Raw genomic sequence first — 21607 nt, 5'->3', positions numbered from 1 at the left:
CCTGATTCCAACTAACGAGCGAAAAGAAAAACTAAAACGAAAATCGGATCAGAAATCATGATCAAGAATAATCAAGGAAAAATCCGATAAAAGAAAACTGATGAACAGGCAAACGAGCGAGCGTTCGTTATCTGTAACTAACGAGCGAAAACCGTTAGTTAAAACGAACGTCCGGACGAACGTCCGCTAAAAAGAAAAACCGGCGAACCGAAAAAACGACTAGGGTTTTCTAACGAAAACCGAACCGGTTTTCTAAAAAAACGAACGACGCTAACCTCGGCGAGGTCCGGCATGGCGGGGCTCCGGCGCGGGGCGGCGGCGGCTCGCGGCGAGGGCGGCGCGGCAGCGTAGCAAGGCGGCGGCGGCTCGGCAACGGCGTCGGGCGGCGGCGGCGCGGCGGCTCGGCAACGGCATCGGGCGGCGCGGTGGCTTTGGCGGCAGCTCGCGGCGGGGTGGTTGCGGCTTTAAAGGGGGGGCGGGGTGGTGCCTTGGGGGAGGGGGCACGGTGGGGACGAGGTGTCTGAGCCGGACTCCTGTCGACGGCGGCGGCGGCGCAGTCTCCTGCCAGGAGACGGCGGCGCGGGGCGAGGTGGGCCGGCGGCTGGGCTTCGGCCCAGTCGGCCTAGGCGCATACCGTTTTTTAAACAATTCCGCCGAATCTCAGAAAAATCCTAGGAAATAAAAAAAATTCTAAAAATGCCAAAACAAATTTTTCACCGTCTAAATAAAATATTTAGAACAAGATGAACATTTTCTTGGCCCTAAAATGCAATTTTGAAAAATGTGTAATTTTTCTAATTGCAAATAAAATCCAAATAAAATCCAATAAATGATTTTAATATTTTTCTCCAATATTTCAATTATTTTGGAGAAGTCATATTATCTCCTCTCATATATTAATATGAAATCTTTTCGGAGAGAAAAATAATTAAAACCAAAATCCTCGTTTCAATATTTGGGTAAAACCAAGATATGAAAATAGGGAAATCCCCAAGTCTCTCCAAGGGTCCTTGAGTTGCTTAGGATTTTTGAGGATTGCGGAATGAAAATGCAATAAAATATGATATGAAAGAATGATCTATGTATAACATTCCAAATTGAAATTTGGGATGTTACAGTATGTTAGCCACCATATATGCTTAGTGCTTGCTACAGCTCCAGTTGTAGAGAACTTGACACTTAACTTAATTAAAATGCATCAACCGCGTGTGTAGCCGTGATGGTCTCTTCTCGGCGGAGTCCGGGAAGTGAACACGGTTCTTGTGTTATGCTTGAACGTAAGTAGTTTCAGGATCACTTCTTGATCATTTCTAGTTCACGACCGTTGCTTTGCTTCTCTTCTTGCTCTTATTTGTGTATGTTAGCCACCATATATGCTTAGTTCCTGCTGCAGCTCCACCTCACTACCCCTTTCCTACCCATAAGCTTAAATAGTCTTGATCTCGCGGGTGTGAGATTGCTGAGTCCTCGTGGCTCACAGATACTTCCAAACAGTTGCAAGGGCCGATGATACCAGTGCACGTGACGCAACCAAGCTCAAGTGGGAGCTCGATGAAGATCTTCATCATTGTTTTGTTTCATTTCCTATTGATCAGTAGTGGAGCCCAGTTGGGACGATCGGGGATCTAGCATTTGGGGTTGTCTTGTTTTACTTTGGTTCCATAGTCGGACCTTGATTGTATTCTGGATGATGTATGGATTATTTATGTATTGTGTGAAGTGGCGATTGTAAGCCAACTCTTTATCCCTTTCTTATTCAGTACATGGGATTGTGTGAAGATTACCCCTCTTGCGACAAACCTACCATGCGGCTATGCCTCTAAGTCGTGCCCCGACACATGGGAGATATAGCCGCATTTTGGGTGTTATAAGTTGGTAATCAGAGCCATCCCCGACTTAGGAGCCCCCTGCTTGATCGAATCGCTGATGTTGTTGATTCTAGAACAAAATGTTTTGAGTCTTATGATTATATATATCGGAGAGTAGGATTCTTTTTACTCCTCAGTCCCTTCGTCGCTCTGGTGAGGCCTCCTGATGTAGAGTTTTGACTCTTCTCTCCTCAAATTTCACAAGAAAGATTTTTGGATCACGCGGGTATCTTGGAATCATTCCGATGGTTTTGTGACGAGAACATTGTTCTTGGTGCCTCCTGACATTTAGGGGTTGTGGCAGTGTCCCAGGGAGTCGAGCTCCGATGTGTTGTCATCACAATTTTATCGTTGCAGTTCTGGAATACCCGAGTTTCACCGACATCGAAAATCTCTTTTATGTAGTTGTTGGTGAGATAACCTTGACACCACCCAGTACTGGGGCGGGAGTTCGGGAGTATTGCCATAACTCATAACGGATGCTTTTCGAAGGTTGAGGTAAATGATTTCTGAAGGTTTCTTGGTTATGTGTTGAAGGATGGATACAACTGGATGTAGGATTTGCTAGTTTTGGTTGAGATATTATGCTTCCCCTGTATCCCCAACACCTGATTGCATAACCAGAGAGTTTTGGGAGTTTATAAGTGGGAATTCAAGTATATCGTAGGATATTTTTCCGACAGACATATGATACGATATGGGATCTATCATATGTTTGTTTCCGGTTTATTCTGCAAGCCAATCCTTGTTTTGTTTTTTGTTGTGGTATTGGAGTTGCTTCGAAGTAAAATGTGGATTCCATACCTTTCCTAAGAGGTGTTCTCATATTTCTATGTGAATACTAATCTTTTAGATCATCGAGATGGTCATATTAATTCTTTTCTAACAGGTGTGCTTCTCTTCAAGTGGATCCGACCTTTTCAACACTCGCGAGATCAAATTTTAGTTCCTCTCAATGGTGTTCGTTTCATCCGTCCCAAGTTGCCTTTGTTTTACCCACCCTCCCACCCTTTTTCTTCAAGGACTCATATTTCTCAATCAAGTATCCACTTATGGATGTGAAGTCTCTTCTTTCTTTTCTTTCAATGTTCTTATCCGGTGATTTCCCATGAAGATGCTCTACAGTTTCAAGTTCATCATTCTTCGTTCTTTTTTCTTCTCAAGTGGATTCTATTCAAGCTTTGTCGATCATTTCCTTTCCTTGTTTCATATTCTTTCTCATGCCGGTGCAGCTCTTTATCATTCACCTCTCACTATTCATTGGTTCTGGAGTGTCGAAGATATCTCAAAAGATTCAAGTTTCCATTCTCAATTCGGTCAAGTTCTTTTGAGATTGTTATCTCGTTCAAGCCATTTAATTCAACCGACGCAATCTTCCTTTAAATCGTTCAGTGGTGTTTTCTTTTGAGTGGGCCCTAACCCACATGCCTTTTCCCAGGATCTTACCTGACTCTTCTAATTTATCCGGAGTAATTCCCAAATTCTTTTCAAAGTTTGACATAAGAATGAATTGTCATCAGTCATATGTCTTTCTCCAAGATCTTTCAAATTCATTTCATTGTTGATTCAACCTTTATATTATTCTTTATTCTGGAGTGCTCAACAATTCATGGTGTTGTTTCTCGTCGTCATTCTCGGATTTTGAAGACCGAAGAAGAGTTCCCCTTAATTCCTTGTCCGTTCTTCCAAAGATTCATGGCTATACTGTTATGCCATCATCTCATAATTGTTTTCGGTTGTGACAATTCTTTTCACCCATCCGGAGCATTTCAGGAGTCTTTTCAGTTTGATTCTCCGGAGCCCATCATCTCAGAATTACTCATTCTAGCTTTCAGCTATCGTTCTCCAATCTTACCGGTGCATCATTCAAATATTCTCTAATCAGTTCGTGATCTATTCGTTCTCAGGTATCAAATTCCCTCAAGTATCTTCGTTCATTTTCTAATTCCTCCTAGTGTTTCTTTATGTTTTCTTCGTTCATTTTCAATTCTTACGGTGGTTCGTTCTAGAGTTCTCTTCCTTGGTTATCATATAAATTCATTCGTTCTTTTCCAATCCTACCGGCGGTTTGTTGACCTTTTCCCAAGTTTGCGCTATATCTATCTTAATCCTTTTTTATGAGAATAAGTAGTATGCCAAGTCCGTTGCTTGTCATCAGTCTAAATTGGTGAAGGATACACATAACGTAATTCTTATTATTGCTTCATCCAAGTGATCTAGTTTCTTCTCTCCAGAGTTGTTCTTCATGTCACATTCTTGGTTCAAGTGCTTCATACTTTCCTGGAGTTCTTTTCAACTTTCCCTTTCGTTTGATTATTCTTTTATTACCGGAGTTCTTCATGGAGGATCAACATGGTGGCTCATCAAGGATTCTTTTCATTCTTCATTTGTTCTTCAAGATTTCTCTCAAAGTTTTGATCCGCCAAGCTATACTCTCAAATAAACATGGTGCTCAACACATGTTTTGTTTTGAGGAGTTCAAGCATTCTTCATCTGGCATTCCATAGTGCAATTCTTTCTACCGTATCAGTTGAGGTGGTGTTATGTCATTCTTGACAATTTGAGTTCGTGTTTCATGATTCACATGTTGTCAATAATGAGGTATTTTAAATCCATCAATTTCTTTATGGTGCTATCTTGGAAAAAATCACCTAAAGCCTTCCATTGGGAATGCTGCTATCATGGTGTTTCTCAATGATCCAGGTTTCTCCTTCTCTTCTTGGTGAAGAAGTTTTTCATCTCTTCTTTGTTCCCGATCAATCATTGCTTTTGGTGGCAGAATTTCACCTCAGTTTTGAGATATTTTCCATAAACCCACTACAAGATTGTTTTTGTTTCGTTGTTGGTTTTCCAACAAATCCGTTTTAACCTTCTTGGAAGAGTGCTTTCCAAGCTCATTTGTGGCAGAAGTTGGCATTTTCTTCTCCATTCTATTATTCCATCATCTTGCCTTGCCAGGATAATGTTATTTTCATGCTTATCCATTTAACCGGAGTGTCGTGCCTTCTTTTCAAGTTCTTCCCATTTTATCTAGTTTTGCTTCCCTTTTGTACCGGAGTGTAACCCAAATTCTGTCATTCTTGTTCCTTGGCTATCTCATTATACCGGTGTGGTTTCATATTGTTTTGGTTCGTTAAGCTCTTGTTTCATGTCTTTTAACCTACAAGGTTCTAGTAATGTTCCTTGTTCCTCTTTTCTAACGGAGTATTTTCAACTTTGTTCATCTCCGTTGTATTCTTTTCTCGAAATTGGTTAACCTATCAAGGTTCTTTGGTTTCACTCTTTTTCAAAGAAGCAACTTAGTTTTACCTCTTCTCTTCCTCTTCTGTTTCTCTCCGGTGCCATCCTAGATCTCGGGACGAGATCCTCTTGTAGTGGTGGAGTGTTGTAACGCCCCAAGACCGGAGCTTCATATGCCTTCCATGGTTTCCGAGTTTCATCGTGTGATTTGTTTGGTTCGTTGCTTTCATCTTTGCATCATGTCATCATGCACCTTTTTTTAAAACTCAAATAAATAAACTGTATGGATCTTCGGTCCATTTAAATCGAGGGATATTCACAATGGTGATTTCTCTTTAGAACATATACTCCCAATATTATTAGGGAGCTATGATAGATATTCCATTCTTATGGAATCACCAAAAACACACTTGCAAATATTCCCCATGCCTTTGTTATCTCGCCTCTTGACCTCGAACTTTGTCCGTAAATTCTTTCGTCATTTTCCCGAGCTCCACCGAGATTCTCAATCATTTCTGGACCATCCGAGCACCCACTTTCTATTAGAACCCATTTGAATTAAATTCAAATGAGTGTGGACCTAGTTTGCCCAAACCTCTTCCAACCATTTTTGTTAAATCCTTCATATTTTGTTTGTCTAAGGAAAATATCCCTGTTGGTCTAATTCCTTTTCTAACTCTCTCTTTCTTTTCTCCAAAGTTCTCTTTATTTTTATTTTTTTAATGGAAGCCCAATTCAGCTTTCCAGGCTAGCCTTCTCCTTCTCTCTTCCTAGTCTTCCTATAGCCCAGCCCAACGAGGCCAGCCACCTAACCTTTTGGCCCAAGGCTCGCACCCCTCCTAACCCTAGACTTCGTGGAACTTTGCCCGATCCATCTCCCCTTCCCCGATCCATCTCTCTCCTCTTCGTTTCTTCCTCCTGGCGCCGCCGCAGAGTGATGAGCAGTGCCCCACGCGCCCGCACCCGAAACCGCCCCGTGTTTGACTCCCTCCTCCCTTGATGCGCCGCTAGAGAGGGAGAGAGAGAGAAGCGCCGCACCTCCCTCTTCTTCCTCTGCTCCGGTCAACACCGAACCGCCGTCCTCGACTACCCCGTTCCCGCGCGCGCCGTGGCACCCTCCAGCTGCGTCGCGCCCGTCGTCTACCGCCGCTCCAGCCGTCTTCGCCGGAGTACCACCAGGAAGCGGGGCCCCTGTGCGCCATGGCCGCCTCCCTCCTTTGCACCTGTGCCTCGACCCGTTCCCCTCTGCCTCCTCATCATCCCTGACCCAAGCCGCCGGACCCAGCCAGATCGAGCCGGCCCGCGTCCGCCATCACCACCACCTTGCTCCGTTGCTCTTCGGACCAGCTCTGTTGCCAGGAGCCGCTGCCTCCCCGCGTCGTCCGCTGTCGCGTTGTCATCTCCAGCCACCTGCACCCTCACCTCCTCTGCTGAACGACTATGGTGCCGCTCGATTTGGGCGTCGTTGAGCCTCTGTTCGCCGTCGTTTTCACCACGAGCCCCGTGCCCGCTTCCTGCCGCTGCTCACACATCTGCCAGGCCTTCCTGCTGGCCACCAGAGGCCTTTTGGGCTACCGTTGTTTTGGATCGACAAGGACGACAACGCTAAGTACCACAACTACAACATGTGTGCATTTTTGTCAAGTCTGACTACGACAAACAACTACGCGATGAGACGCCAAGTACCACTACACCCGGAGACCTCGGAACCGTCAAGTCCAACAATGATTGTGCACAACTACCATCACGCCCGGGAACATCAGATGCATCAAGTTCCCTTTTTGAAAAGTGTACCACTACCACTGTCTTCGCAATCGCTAAGAATGACAAGTACCTTGACGCCCGATGCATAGAACAACTACTGTCGCCGATGACCCGGGTAGCAGAAATGCCAAGTACCCCTTCGAGTTGACGAGACCGGCAAGTTCGAAGACCCCAAGTACCTCTTTGAAACGATCGAGTACCACTACCGTCGACCCTCGGAGTCCCCGTGGACATCAAGTTCCTCATTGTGACCCCGAACACCTACGGAGTGTGTACAACTACGAAGCGAGAACGACTACTTCCACTACGAACGTCCCGAGAACGTCTACTTGCTCTACTTTGCACCGAACGAGAACTGTCCCATTTGCACGCTCTAAAGGTATAACCCCGAGACGACTGCCCGTGAACGAATGCATGTGATGTATGAGAGGATCATGGTTGCACCGTGTCGGAGTTGTTCTTTGCGAGTTCCTTGTTGCCTTGTCATCGACATGTGGGAACCCGATATCCGGGAGCACCCCATCATCTTGCATGTCACACTCACACCCACTTCCTTTTGCCCCGGTATCCCTGTGAGTTACCGGATCATCGGAATGTTGCCGTGGCATCATTTCCGTTTCGCCGCTGTGGCACCTTTTCTGTCGTAGTTGCCGTGGCACCCCTTTTGTTTTCGCCACGATGACAAATGCCTCATATCTTATCATGTGAACATTTTCATAAATAGTGCATAAAACTTGCACATGCCATCCGCATCATGATAATAACATTTAAATGTTTAAAATTGTTGTTGCACCAAATTTGCTAATGCATATGGGGATTACCGGATTTGTTGCTTGTTATATTCGGCCCCATTTAAATTGTTTATTTGTAACACCCCGATAATCATGCTACAGTAACCTCACCCTAATGTGCCAGGTCATCATGTTTTACTAAGCCATTTTGCCACTTAATGAAAGCTAGGGTCAAGTTCAAATTCCAAGGACAAGTCAAATTATAATTTCTTCAAACTATAAAACTAAAATGTTTGATTTTTAGTATAAATTCCCCTGATTAATTATCATGTTGACACCAACATTATTTGACCTACAAATTAGTCCCTAGCAACAATTGTTACGGACCAACATCACCTTTTTATTCCGGTTACACTCAACACTAAATTCAAAATAATTCAAAGTGGCCTCAAACTATGTGAGCTAATGCAAAATATTACCTAGTAATTATGTGCCAAGCTTCAATGTGAACAAAGTCATTTGGTAATAAAATAAAATGCAAAGCTGAGACTAAAGATGAAAACAGAAAAGAAAATGTAAGAAGAGAAAAGAGAAAGAGAAACGGACTAAACTAGTACTACTTAAATGGGCTCTAGTGTGCACATGGCCCAGCCCACTCCCAGCCTTTCCCCTACCACCACGTACACAGGGGGGAGGCAGGGGCCATGGCGTGGCAGCCATCCCATGGTGCCATGATCGGATGGCCACCACGTCGCCTCCCTCGCCCTATAAAGTCGCCCACCGAAACCCTAATCCCCATCTCACTCGTAGCCCCCGGGATCCCCCATTGGCCCCCTCCTCTTCTTCTCGAATTCGAGATGGAGCAACTCACGGTCACCGTTGCCTCGTTGTCATCGTCGCGGCCACCCACCTCTCCGTCATGCGGGAGCACGTCCGGGAGGTCCGTCATGGCTGGCTTCGTCCGTTTCGGACACCAGACCAAGCCAGGGCGCTGCATCGCCAACGCCATCATCGTCTTTTTCATCCGGCCATCGCCATCTCGCCATCGATCCGCACCGCTCCGACCACCCCGGCCTTGCCGTCTGCACCTCCAGCCTCACGGTGAACTACCCCTCCATCTCCCCCTATTTTCCCCTTTGATTCGATGCCGTAGGCTGCTCTTCCCGTCGTGCTCGATGTTTTGTGTTGTAGCCATCCTCAGCCGCGCCCATGTTCGTGCCCGACCGCATCTGGCCATGCGCGCCGCTTCCTAGCCGCACTCAGGCGCGCGACCGCTGCCTGCCCTGCGCCAGCGCCGCTGGCGGCCGCGCCTCCGCGTGCGCGTGGCCTTCGCTCGAGCCCTCGCTCCTTCCTGCGTCTTCTTGCTGCTAGTGTTTTTGTTTTCTTAAGTTGTTGCTCCTCTTACCAGCTGCCGCTGCAACTTTGCTGCTCTGCCGCTGCTGCCCGCAGCCCGTCCGCCGCCGCTGCTCTTTGCTACTGCCTGCTGATGCTGCTGCATGCTGTGGCCCCTGTAGACTCTAGTGCGTGCGTGCGTGCCCAATGCAAGTGGCCGGCTTGGCCATGGCCGCTGGGGCTAGCCCCTGCTTTCTTTAGACTAGATAACATTAGTGGTCAGATTAGTCTATGTACAGATTAGTCTATTTACAGATGACATGTGGCCCCTATTAATTACGTTTGTTTTATTTATTTGTTTAGGTAAAGAGTCAAATGACATGTGGGCCACACTTGCCCTTTTGACTAGTCAAATTGACTTGGTCAATTCGTATTAAACTAAATAAAAAATCCATAAAATTATTTAAAACTTTGAAAAATCATATAAAATAATCCGTAGCTTGAATGGAAAAACTTTGTACATGAAAGTTGTTGAGAACGACAAGACGAATCCGGATACGCAACCCGTTCGTCCGCCACGCATCCCTAGCATAGCAAACACGCAACTTTCCCCCTCCGTCTCCTCTGCCCGAAAACGCGAAACACTGGGGATACTTTCCCGGATGTTTTCCCCTTCACCGGTACCACCTCGTACCGCGTTAGGGCACACCTAGCATCACGCTTTGTCATGTCGTACATCGTCATGCATTTGTTTGCATTATATTTATTGTTTCTTCCCCCTCTTCTCTCGTTAGACACCGAGACCGACGCCCTGCTACCCAGTACGACTACGTCACCGACGACCCCTCCTTGTCTAAGCAACCAGGCAAGCCCCCCCCTTGATCACCAGATATTGCCTATTCTTCTCTATACTGCTTGCATTAGAGTAGGGTAGCATGTTACTGCTTTCAGTTAATCCTATACTGCGGCATAGCCTGTCCTTGCTACTACTGTTGTTACCATTACCTGCTATCCTACTGCTTAGTATAGGATGCTAGTGTTCCATCAGTGGCCTTACATTCTTATTTGTCTGCCATGCTATACTATCGGGCCGTGATCACTTGGGAGGTGGTCACGGGTATATACATATATACAAAATATATGATACTTGTGGTGACTAAAGACGGGTCGGCTCGTAGGAGTACCCGCGAGTGATTCACGGATTGGGTCCGAAAGGACGTTTGTCCCGACGGCCCTCTGAGTGGATCTTTGTGGCGAAGCGACAGGGCAGGTTGAGACCACCTAGGAGAGAGGTGGGCCTGGCCCTGGTCGGCGTTCGCGGTTATTTCAAAATAACACGCTTAACGAGATCTTGGTATTTGATCTGGGTCTGGCTACTGGCCTATACGCACTAACCATCTACGCGGGGACAATTATGGGCACTCGACGTCGTGGTATCAGCCGAAGCCTTCGTGACGTCAGCGACTGAGCGGCGCGCGCCGGATTGGACTGGAACGCCTGCTAGGCTAGATCTGCTTCCGGCCGCGTTCGCAACGTGTAGGTGTGCAAAGGGCGATGAGCCCAGACCCCTGCGCCATATGATTTAGACCGGCGTGCTGGCCTCTCTGTTGTGCCTAGGTAGGGCTGCGGCGTGTTGATCTTCCGAGGCCGGGCATGACCCAGGAAAGTGTGTCCGGTCAAATGGGATCGAGCGTGTCGGGTTATGTGGTGCACCCCTGCAGGGAAGTTAATCTATTCGAATAGCCGTGATCTTCGGTAACAGGACAACTTGGAGTTGTACCTTGACCTTATGACAACTAGAACCGGAGACTTAATAAAACACACCCTTCCAAGTGCCAGATACAACTGGTGATCGCTCTCTCACAGGGCAACGAGGGGGGGATCATTGGTTAGGATTATGCTACATGATGCTACTTGGTGAACTTACCATCTACTCTCTTCTTCTGCTGCAAGATGGAGGTTACCAGAAGCGTAGTCTTCGAAAGGACTAGCTATCCCCCCTTATTCCAGCATTTTGTAGTTCAGTCCACATATGATACCCTTATTCCATTGATACCAATGCATACGTATGTAGTGTAGCTCCTTGCTTGCGAGTACTTTGGATGAGTACTGACGGTTGCTTTGCTCCCTCCTTTCCCCCTTTCTATACCCGATTGCTACGACCAGACATTGGAGTCCAGGAGCCAGACGCCACCGTTGATGACGACTACTACTACTCGGGAGGTGCCTACTACTACGTGCAGCCCGCTGACGGCGACCAGGAGTAGTTTAGGAGGATCCCAGGCAGGAGACCTGCGCCTCTTTCGATCTGTATCCCAGTTTGTGCTAGCCTTCTTAAGGCAAACTTGTTTAACTTATGTCTGTACTCAGATATTGTTGCTTCCGCTGACTCGTCTATGATCGAGCTCTTGTATTCAAGCCCTCGAGGCCCCTGGCTTGTAATATGATGCTTGTATGGCTTATTTTATTTGTAGAGTTGTGTTGTGATATCTTTCCGTGAGTCCTTGATCTTGATCGTACATGTTTGCATGTATGATTAGTGTACGATCGAATCGGGGGCGTCACAAGTTGGTATCAGAGCCGACTGCCTGTAGGAATCCCCCTTCCACACTCCTTGGCCGAAGTCGAGTCTAGACATTACGAAACTTTTTACTAACATGGTTGTGTTCCTTACGGGCCCACGTTGCCATCTGGGTGGTATTAGGATCTTTTACTCCTTGATCCTTACTCTGGGACTCTGAACTCTCTTCTATTCGGGTTAAATGATTTTGCTAACTCTAACTCTAGGTTCTCGTTAATACTTTCTCCCGAAGAACCCCTTCATTCCAGATGATGGCCTGCTTCACCAGAAGATTCCGAAGATACTCTCCATTATTCTTTTGAGACCTTGTGCCCACCACTTTTGCTATTCCCGACCACTGATAAATCCTTATGATAACCGCTTACACTTGTCGTTCTTACCTTTATTCCTAGTTGCCCCTGTTATTACTTGATACCCTGAAAATTTCTTCGATAATTCGAGAATCCTTTGTGCCCACCGCTTTGCAGCTCTTTGCCGCAGACATACCCTTACGGATAATTTCTCGCACTTATCGAGTATCCGCTCATCCCCAGTTGATTCATGTATTTCACAAAAGTCTTCGAAATACCATTCGATCCCCGAAAATCCTCAACAACTTATTGATCTTGAAATTCTTGCTTGCTTGCATTGTGGTTAATCCCATAAGTCTCGTAATCTTATTGACATCCCTTGTCTTTATTATCTTAAGTCTGTTGATTCAGTATGTTGAGGATGCTCGCATTCCTTAGTCGAATCCTAGAATTCATCCTTCTGGCTCAGATGTCATTTTAAACATGAGCTGGATCTCGACCAATCAAATTGTCGTCGATTGTACCCCTAAGGCTATTCAACTTATCCATCCCTAAAATCAGAGCATTGCTTCTGATCCATTGTCTTGGAATTCATAATTCCTTTGCATTTGAGCTTTGAGTTAGTCAGTTGTTTCTATAATCCGATGCACTTGCATTCATTCTTCGTTTGATAGAGTACCGAAACTCACATCAGCTCCGTTGTAGACCACTAGACCTCTTGTTGGATTATTATCCGACAGTGTCCTTCATACTCCAATAACCTTCTGAGCCTTTCCACGAATATATAAAGCCTTTGGTAAATTGTATCCTCTGTTTTCTCAACCATGCTCCGTTTTCCAGCTGGTGGTATTTACTATTGAAGCTTGTGGTATATGTTTCCATGATACCATGACGGGTTGAACCTATGCCTTCCTTAATATGTGTGAACTCGAAAGTCTCACGAGCCATACTCTTCTGGTATTTTGCTAGATAAAATTTCAACACTGCAACTTCTTCGAAAGTGAGAGGTGAATGGAAGGTTATACATTGAAGAAGTGGGAGTCGACCTTGAACTTTGTGTTCATGCCCATGGACACGATGTAGATCCTACCATAGAAGCTTCTTGTAATTATAACTATCTCGTTGATATAATATCATCTGGTATCTGTGAATCGATCCTATGCAATCGTGGTTTCGACCATATGTTCTTCTTAGATCCCATTTCTCGGGCAAGTTTAAGCACTTGTCTTCTGTGGATCAATATACCATTCTAACCTTTACTTTGATCTTTCGTCGAGTATTACCCCCCTGGTATCTCAAGATTATCATGGAACTGCATAACTTCTTACGAGTTCTTAATCTAGTGCTACATTCTCATTGATTCCAATTTTTCGTGGGCTCTGAGTTATTTAACACTCAAAGACATCGATAACTGAATTGAGTCTGCACTGTGATTCAACAACTCTTAGTAATCTTCAATGCTTACGAGTTTGTACTCGATAGTGTCATTCCCAGCTGATTGACTACATCATCATCATCAGGCTGACTGCTTGACCATTCTACATATGTCCTTCATCCTCAGGACACAATCCCGACAGTGCTCTAAGCTTACATCGAACCTTCACCATCATATTGTTTGTCTTGAGAGACAACTCTGAATTCTGAGATGGCATCTTATCTATGGTTATAATAACCTTTTGCTTCACCATTCCCTTGGCTTGATGTCATCGCCGAGCGATTGCAACCTCATGGAGCCTCTCGACAAGATTTGTCGTGATCATCATCAACATTTTGACCCATTCCAAGATATTAATTGAATTCATGATGAGAAGTACCCTCCTTGCCCTCGATGATTTGTGTTATCATCGACCACTTTATTACCTTCTCTCCAACACAAACTTGTTCATGTTATGGAGCTCCTTGCTATCCAGAATTTGTTCTTTACCTTGGAGTATTACCATCTTTTGTGTCAAGAATGTCGTGATCGAGCTTCCACTGACTCGTCTATGATCAAGCTCTTGTATTTGAGCCCTCGAGGCCCCTGGCTTGTAATATGATGCTTGTATGGCTTATTTTATTTGTAGAGTTGTGTTGTGATATCTTCCCGTGAGTCCCTGATCTTGATCGTACACGTTTGCATGTATGATTAGTGTACCATAGAATCGGGGGCGTCACAAGATAGTATAGTTTTGTTTTGCTTCACCTCTTGCCATGTTAACCAACATTTAATATTGTTGAGTACCTAACCGAGAGAGAACTAAATAATTGATGTGGTGTTTCATCAATATGCAACTCATTGCATATTGAGCTCCACTTAACTTGTAGAGTTGTTTGTGCACTTTACCATGCCATGCATATTTAAACCGGACATGCATCATACTTGATTGTGCACCATGCCATGTTTATGTGATGGTTGTTTACTATGTTGTTTGCTTCTTTCTGGGTTGCTTCTCTCGTTAGCTTCGGTTTCGTTCCTGAGTTGTGAGGATCCGTTTGACTACGTCTGTTTGCCTTCTTCTTGGACTCGCTCTTCTTCCTTGCGAGATCTCAGGCAAGATGACCATACCCTCGAAATCACTTCTATCTTTCCTTGCTAGTTGTTCGTTCTATCGTGATGTCACGCTACCTACCACTTGCTATATCATGCCTCCCATATTGCCATGTCAAACCTCTAACCCACCTTCCAAGCAAACCGTTGTTTGTCTATGTTACCGCTTTTGCTCAGCCCCTCTTATAGCGTTGCTAGTTGTAGGTGAAGTTGAAGCTGGTTCCATGTTGGAACATGGATATGTTGGGATATCACAATATACCTTATTTAATTAATGCATCTATATACTTGGTAAAGGGTGGAAGTCTCGGCATTATGCCTGGTGTTTTGTTCCACTCTTGCCGCCCTAGTTTCCGTCATACCCGTGTTATGTTCCTTGATTTTGTGTCCCTTACGCGGTTGGGTGTTCTGGGAACCCCTTGACAGTTCACTTTGAATAAAACTCCTCCAGCAAGGCCCAACCTTGGTTTTACATTTGCCTAATAACCTATAACCTTCCCTTGGGTTTTCGCAAGCCCGAGGGTCATCTTTATTTAACCCCCCCGGGCTAGTGCTTCTCTAATTGTTGGTCCAAACTGAGTAGACTACGGGGCCACCTCAGGGAATCTTGAGGGCTGGTTTTACTCGTAGGATGTCTCATCCGGTGTTTCCCTGCGAATGAGATATGTGCAGCTCCTACCGGGATTGTCGGCACATCGGCTGGCTTTGCTGGTCTTGTTTTACCATTGTCGAAATGTCTTGTAACCGGGATTCCGAATCTGATCGGGTCTTCCTGGGAGAAGGAATATCCTTCGTTGACCGTGAGGCTTGTGATGGGCTAAGTTGGGACACCCCTGCAAGGTTTTGAACTTTTGAAAGTCGTGCCCGCAGTTATGTGGCAGATGGGAATTTGTTAATGTCCAGTTGTAGAGAACTTGACACTTAACTTAATTAAAATGCATCAACCGCGTGTGTAGCCGTGATGATCTCTTCTCGGCGGAGTCCGGAAAGTGAACATGGTTCTTGTGTTATGCTTGAACCTAAGTAGTTTCAGGATCACTTCTTGATCACTTCTAGTTCACGACCGTTGCTTTGCTTCTCTTCTCTTATTTGCGTATGTTAGCCACCATATATGCTTAGTTCTTGCTGCAGCTCCACCTCACTACTCCTTTCCTACCCATAAGCTTAAATAGACTTGATCTCGCGGGTGTGAGATTGCCGAGTCCTCGTGGCAAACAGATACTTCCAAACAGTTGCAGGGGCCGATGATACCAGTGCAGGTGACACAACCAAGCTCAGGTGGGAGCTCGATGAAGATCTTGATCTTTGTTTTGTTTCGTTTCCTGTTGATTAGTAGTGGAGCCCAGTTGGGATGATCGGGGGTCTAGCACTTGGGGTTGTCTTCTTTTACTTTGGTTCCGTAGTCGGACCTTGATTGTATTCTGGATGATGTATGGATTATTTATGTATTGCATGAAGTGGAGATTGTAAGCCAACTCTTTATCCCTTTCTTATTTAGTACATGGGATTGTATGAAGATTACCCCTCTTGCGACAAACCTACCATGCGGCTATGCCTCTATGTCGAGCCCCGACACGTGGGAAATATAGCCGCATTGTGGGTGTTATACACAATGTTTTACCTAGGTTCGGGACCTCTCTATGGAGGTAATACCCTACGCCCTGCTTGATTTATCTTGATGAATATGAGTATTACAAGAGTTGATCTACCACGAGATCGTAATGGCTAAACCCTAGAGGTCTAGCTTGTATGGCTATGATGATGTCTGTCCTCCGGTTTATATAGATACCGGGAGGATCTAGGGTTACACAAGGTCGATTATAAAGAAAGGAACCTACATATTTAGTTACCTAGCTTGCCTTCCATGCAAGGAGAGTCCCATCCGGACACGGGTGTAGTCTTCGGTCTTCGTATCTTAACAGCCCATCAGTCCGGCCCATGGCTAACAGGCCGGACGCCCGAGGACCCCTTAGTACAGGACTCCCCCAGTTGCATTGACTCATATTAACAGAGACATTCTCTTAAAACAACATTCGTTAAAAATGTAATTTACTTTTAGTAGTGACATTGCTTCAATTTTCCAGCGGCATTCTTATATTAACAACAGCAAAATAGTTGTATGGGACATGGGACATGCCAACAACATGTGCGTCCACATGTATAAATGGGTGATGCAGAGTATGTTGCCAAGCATCATATCTGCGTTGGTACCATATTTGTTCTCTTTGAACCTTTTTCCTATGTGAGGGCAGCAAATATAGTCCTGCACAAACCACCCGGCCCCCAATTTCTTTCCTTTTTCAACAAAGAGATAGGTTCCTTACAGATGTGTGTACTGGGTTACCCCCTTTTTCTCTTTTCGACCAACAAAGCGGCTGGTTAGCCAGTTTATACTACTTTCCTTGCCTCCTTTCCTCGTTGAACCACGTCCTAGGTTCATTCTCCACCCCACCCCACCCTTCTTTCCTCTTTGAATCAATACCTAGATTCAACTACAGAATCAAAAAACATTTGCATGTAGCGAGAGAAATGATGGTTTTAAAGAAAGTTATACCTTAGGGTCGTCGGGGTGTGGCTAGGCGTACTGCGGGAGGCCGGATCGGCCCACACTACGTACGACAGCAAAGAAAAAGGGGTCGGTGGCCCTCCCGCACAGGTGCTGAGTGAAAGAGAACAACACAGTCGGCAGTGGATTGCTTCCCTCGCCGAAGGCGATAGAGTGAACGTTGCACCTCCTCCCCTTCTCGGTGTGACGTGATCCGGACGGCTCCTTCACCATCTATGAGGGGGGAGAGAGACAGAGGCCAACTCAGTCTTGTTTAGATCTGGTGACGAGGGTGAGAGACTGTGAATATATCAAACCCTAGCAAAGGAACGCCGAGCCTCCAGCGTGTATATATGTGCGGCGAGAGTGTGGAGAGTGACCCTAGCGAACAAGTGCTGAGGCTCTAGCTTATATAGTACTCATGTATACTACTAATATATAGTGGAGTGGTTTACTTTTTCTCTCCATAACAATCGTTTTAAATTGTGTAAGTATGAAACGAAACTCTTTATTTAATGTACCAGTGAAGAAAACTACTTATGGTCAACTAACGATCCATGCTTCCTGGTCACACTTCCTGTCCTTCACGTGTGGTACACTACCCTTAGTTAAGTGAACAACCACACATGCGCCAAATTATCGGAAACGTGTGAGAGTGTGTACAAATAAAGAATTTTAATTTCAATTATCGGAAAGGTTTGAGAGTATGTACAGTTTGCCCTCTCTCAATAATTATGGTTTGTTGTGTTCGGCCTAAACTTGGTCAAACTTTACAAAGTTTTACTTCAGTCAAATCAAATATGTAGAGTTAATAAAAATGGAGGGCTAGTACGTCCATCCGGGTTTTTAGTCCCAACCATTTTTTAATTAAAGTCTGACCACATATTTAGTTAATAGCTGGACAAATAAAATTACAGGGGAGCTGAAGACAAAGTTGTGAGAAGGCTTAGGAATCAATACAAAACTTATGCTCTTAGTACCAACATCGATCCTTGTTCGAGGAAACATTTGGTTCATAGCCAATTGTGTGATAAAATTGCACCAACGTGAAATACGACTGCGTCTCCAACGCAACCAAGGTGAACTGATGAAGGATATCATCTTTGTGGGTAACAAGCAAAGAGCACTGATGGAAGACGGCTTGTTTTCATTGAAAATCGACCAGCTTCACTAGCCGATGCGACCATGATAAACAACCATGAGCATCGATAGGTCATCATGGTGATGCATCATCCATTTGGCATCAAGTTTGGGTGAGGCACCAATGAAGTTCGACAAATCCTCACTGTGGTATGTTTCTTCTCGGTAATCAAGCTCCAGGAAGGAAGAATCATGTGGCAGAGGACAGTGAGGCGGAACAACAATGGCCATCCAATTTTGTGCAGTTCCACTACAATTGAGGAAGACATGCCCATGTATGGAGATACGCATCGCTATTTGAAAAAAAAAGGATATAGTGTTGTTACTTTGTTTTGGCAGTGGTACAAGATTAACAGCGACATCTCAATTGTCAATAAGAATTAAGGAAAAGTACACCAACAAAAAGAAGCATCATGATTATCTTGATGGGAACTAAACTGGGGTACCCAAGAAAAAAGCAGAACAGAAGCATTAATGAGAAGTACTTAAAAGGGATGTCACTTTACCATGGGCATTGCTTCATTTAACCGGTGATAGTATTAGATTAGCAGCAGGAATAGGGGCATATGGACAATGACTGCACGACCACCATGTAATTTTTGTCAAAACAACACGTACACCTCCACCGAGGCATAAACCAGGATAACTTTTCGAGTGGCCTTTCCTCCATACTAGTAAAATATAGGTGATGTTAGACCAGCCGACGAACCCTAGCTACTATACATGGGGAGCTGGGGAGTAGTGGCATAGAAGAAAACCCGCATGCAGTGACCTTGGGAGTTGGACTAGTACAATGAAGCATGAAATACAAAAGAAGTTTTACCTCAGGTGGGCGAGATGTCGCTTAGGCGGGCGGGCAGGATCTGCCCACACGACAACAGCGAATAAGGGCACGGAGGACCTTCGTCCACGCCAGCACCGGCTCAGGCGGTGTGCACCGGCTTCCTCCATCGCCGATGGCGACAACATCAATGCTGCACCTCCTCACCTCCCGCAACGGACGGGATTCGACCGGATCTGTGACCACCGGTGAGGAGAGAGATAGAGTGGACACTGTCATCTTGTTTAAATATGGAGAGGGTGAGAGAACGAGACGCGAGAAACCCTATCAAACAAGAGGCTATGTATACAATGGAGTAAAAAACTCTCTCCATAGCAGTGGTTTTAAATAGAATACGCGCGTTCCCGGAAAAAAGAAACGAAAACTGTTGGACAAAATGTTTTAACGTACCAAGAAAGAAAACTCGATCAAAAACACGCTCCCGCTTCCAGGTCGTAGTTTGTATCACTCACGTGTGGACCATGACCCTCCATTATTAAGTTAACAAATTAAAGGGTCAAATTATTACATACTTAGGCTGCCTCTTCGTGTACAAATGCGCCCCATCGTGTACTCGTGGGTATCTCAAAGGCAAAGTGAGTGCGTGTACATCTCTTCTCGTACGTCGTACTCCATTTATATCACTTCATATTGTTTCCCACTCCTATGATATTCCTGTCCTAGGAACAAAATGAGGCGATACTAAGTCTGTGTGTGTAGGGAGAACGAGACATCGATGGTGTGTGTGAGTAGTCGCGAGAGTCGTCGCGCACACACACATAGACATAGACATGCATATCCGTGTTTACGTAAAATTCCATCTCCATCTCCGATCATATTTGTCCAACTGGCACATTATTTACATTGTTAATTATATACGCAACAATATTTACATACATCATCTCTTGTTTGCAGGCGTCTGGACCGCTGCCACGCCCGCTCCTGACCAACTCAAACCCTCTTCATCACACATGCGTGCTTGCCGCCCGAAACGGTCAGTGCCGCATTCATGCCCGGCCAGAGCAGACGCGACCTCTCACTGGCGCCGACATTAATGCAGCACACCGGCCGAGAGAGCATCTCCTGCGCCACTTCTGGTGCACGTGACTGCTCTGTGTTCAGAGGTCGCAATAGCCGGCCACAACATGCATGTAAAAAGTTATTGGGAGTCTGTCCTACAGCTAGCTGTCCTCCCCCTCTTGTCAATATCTTCCAGTAGTGCTAGTACTCCATGGTGTGATCCATCGACAAGCAGGCAGGAAAGTTATAGTATACTTGGTTTGCGGTGAGTGGCCTGCTGAGCGACCGTGTGGGTTGGAGCCGTGGAGGAGGGTGAGACACGAACGCGACAGGCATGATTTAAACATTGGTTTCGCTCGATGGCGCGACCCAACGAAACAAAACGTTGGTTTCTCTCCGTTTTCATTTTTCTCTCTAGAAAAACGGAAAATTTCCACTCCATTTTATTCCTACTCCAAGGTTTCCCCGTTACAACATTCCATCAAATACAAAGGAAAACTAACACGCATGCTGATGCATCTCAATGATTCATAGATCATAGCCAATATTTACTTCACAACTAAAGACAAAAGTTGTGAGAGTGTGTACAAAAAAACTACTGATGGGGTCCCTACAATGTTAACCCTGAACCCTAAATAGGATTTAATTTCATGGCTAGGTAGAACCTGTCAAAGGAAAGACGGCTGGCACCCTCGGATCATACGATGCTTTTGTGCAATTCCACTAAAATTGAGCTGAGCATCCCTGTTGGCAAAGATATTGAAGAAGTGTTATTCGAATAATAGTATTGCACTAGTTCATGAGACATAAACTCATCACAAATAGAAGCTGGTAGAAGTAGAGAAAGATCCACATGGAGATGGAGCTACATGGGGAGCTATGACAGTGGAGCAAGCCGGCTCCAAAAGTAAGTTGTACCTGGGACACCGGGCTGTAGCTAGAAGGGCGGTTGGGAGGCGGCATCAGCCCATACCGCAGGGACCCCCGATCGGGATGAACCGACAGTGGGTTTTCTCCCTCACTGCTGTCGACCGCGTCTATGCAGAACATCGTCCCCTTCCACCCAGCGGCGGGATCAGGCCGGATCTGTGACTAGCGGTGTGGCCACCGTCGTTCTATTCTTGTGAAGAGATCAACCCAGGCAAGCAAGCTTGTAGCTTAGGCTCCTGCTAGTGTATATATAGGGGAGCGGTTTTCTCTCTCCATATCAACAATTTTATATTGCGTACGTGTCATTGAAGAGTGAAATGATGGTTGCTTCTTCCGACTAACTTACTATCTAATATGACTACTCCTGAGTGGCCCCGACACGTACTCCCCCTACGTGTATGACCGTTCCTGAGTCGCACTTGTACTTATCTCTATTTCCTAGCATGACACATGGAAAGGATGCGCATAGAGGAATTTTGTTGCTGCACGTTGTTACATTGTACTACTAGTACCTACTCCCTCCTTCCGGTTCACTATGAGTACTCCCTCTGTCCTGGCTTATTGGTCCCCTATGTACTCAATTCATGGGCTCGTTTTCCTCAAGAAATTGTCTTTACCAACGTATTAATATCGGGAATGAATGCGTGAACAACGAATGATTAAACCTTGAATGTCAGGGACTACAACCTCGTGCATGCATGCAATAGTCACACGTACACATGGACGCAAAAACGAGCGCGACGCCCTAATGCATGCATATCCGAGCACACGACGGAACACACACGGTCACGCTCAAGTGCTCAACCTACATGTGCATGC

The sequence above is a fragment of the Triticum urartu genome, chromosome 6, assembly GCF_003073215.2.
Source record: "Triticum urartu cultivar G1812 chromosome 6, Tu2.1, whole genome shotgun sequence".
In the NCBI taxonomy this organism is placed as follows: Eukaryota; Viridiplantae; Streptophyta; class Magnoliopsida; order Poales; family Poaceae; genus Triticum; species Triticum urartu.
This window is presented reverse-complemented; position numbering follows the sequence as displayed.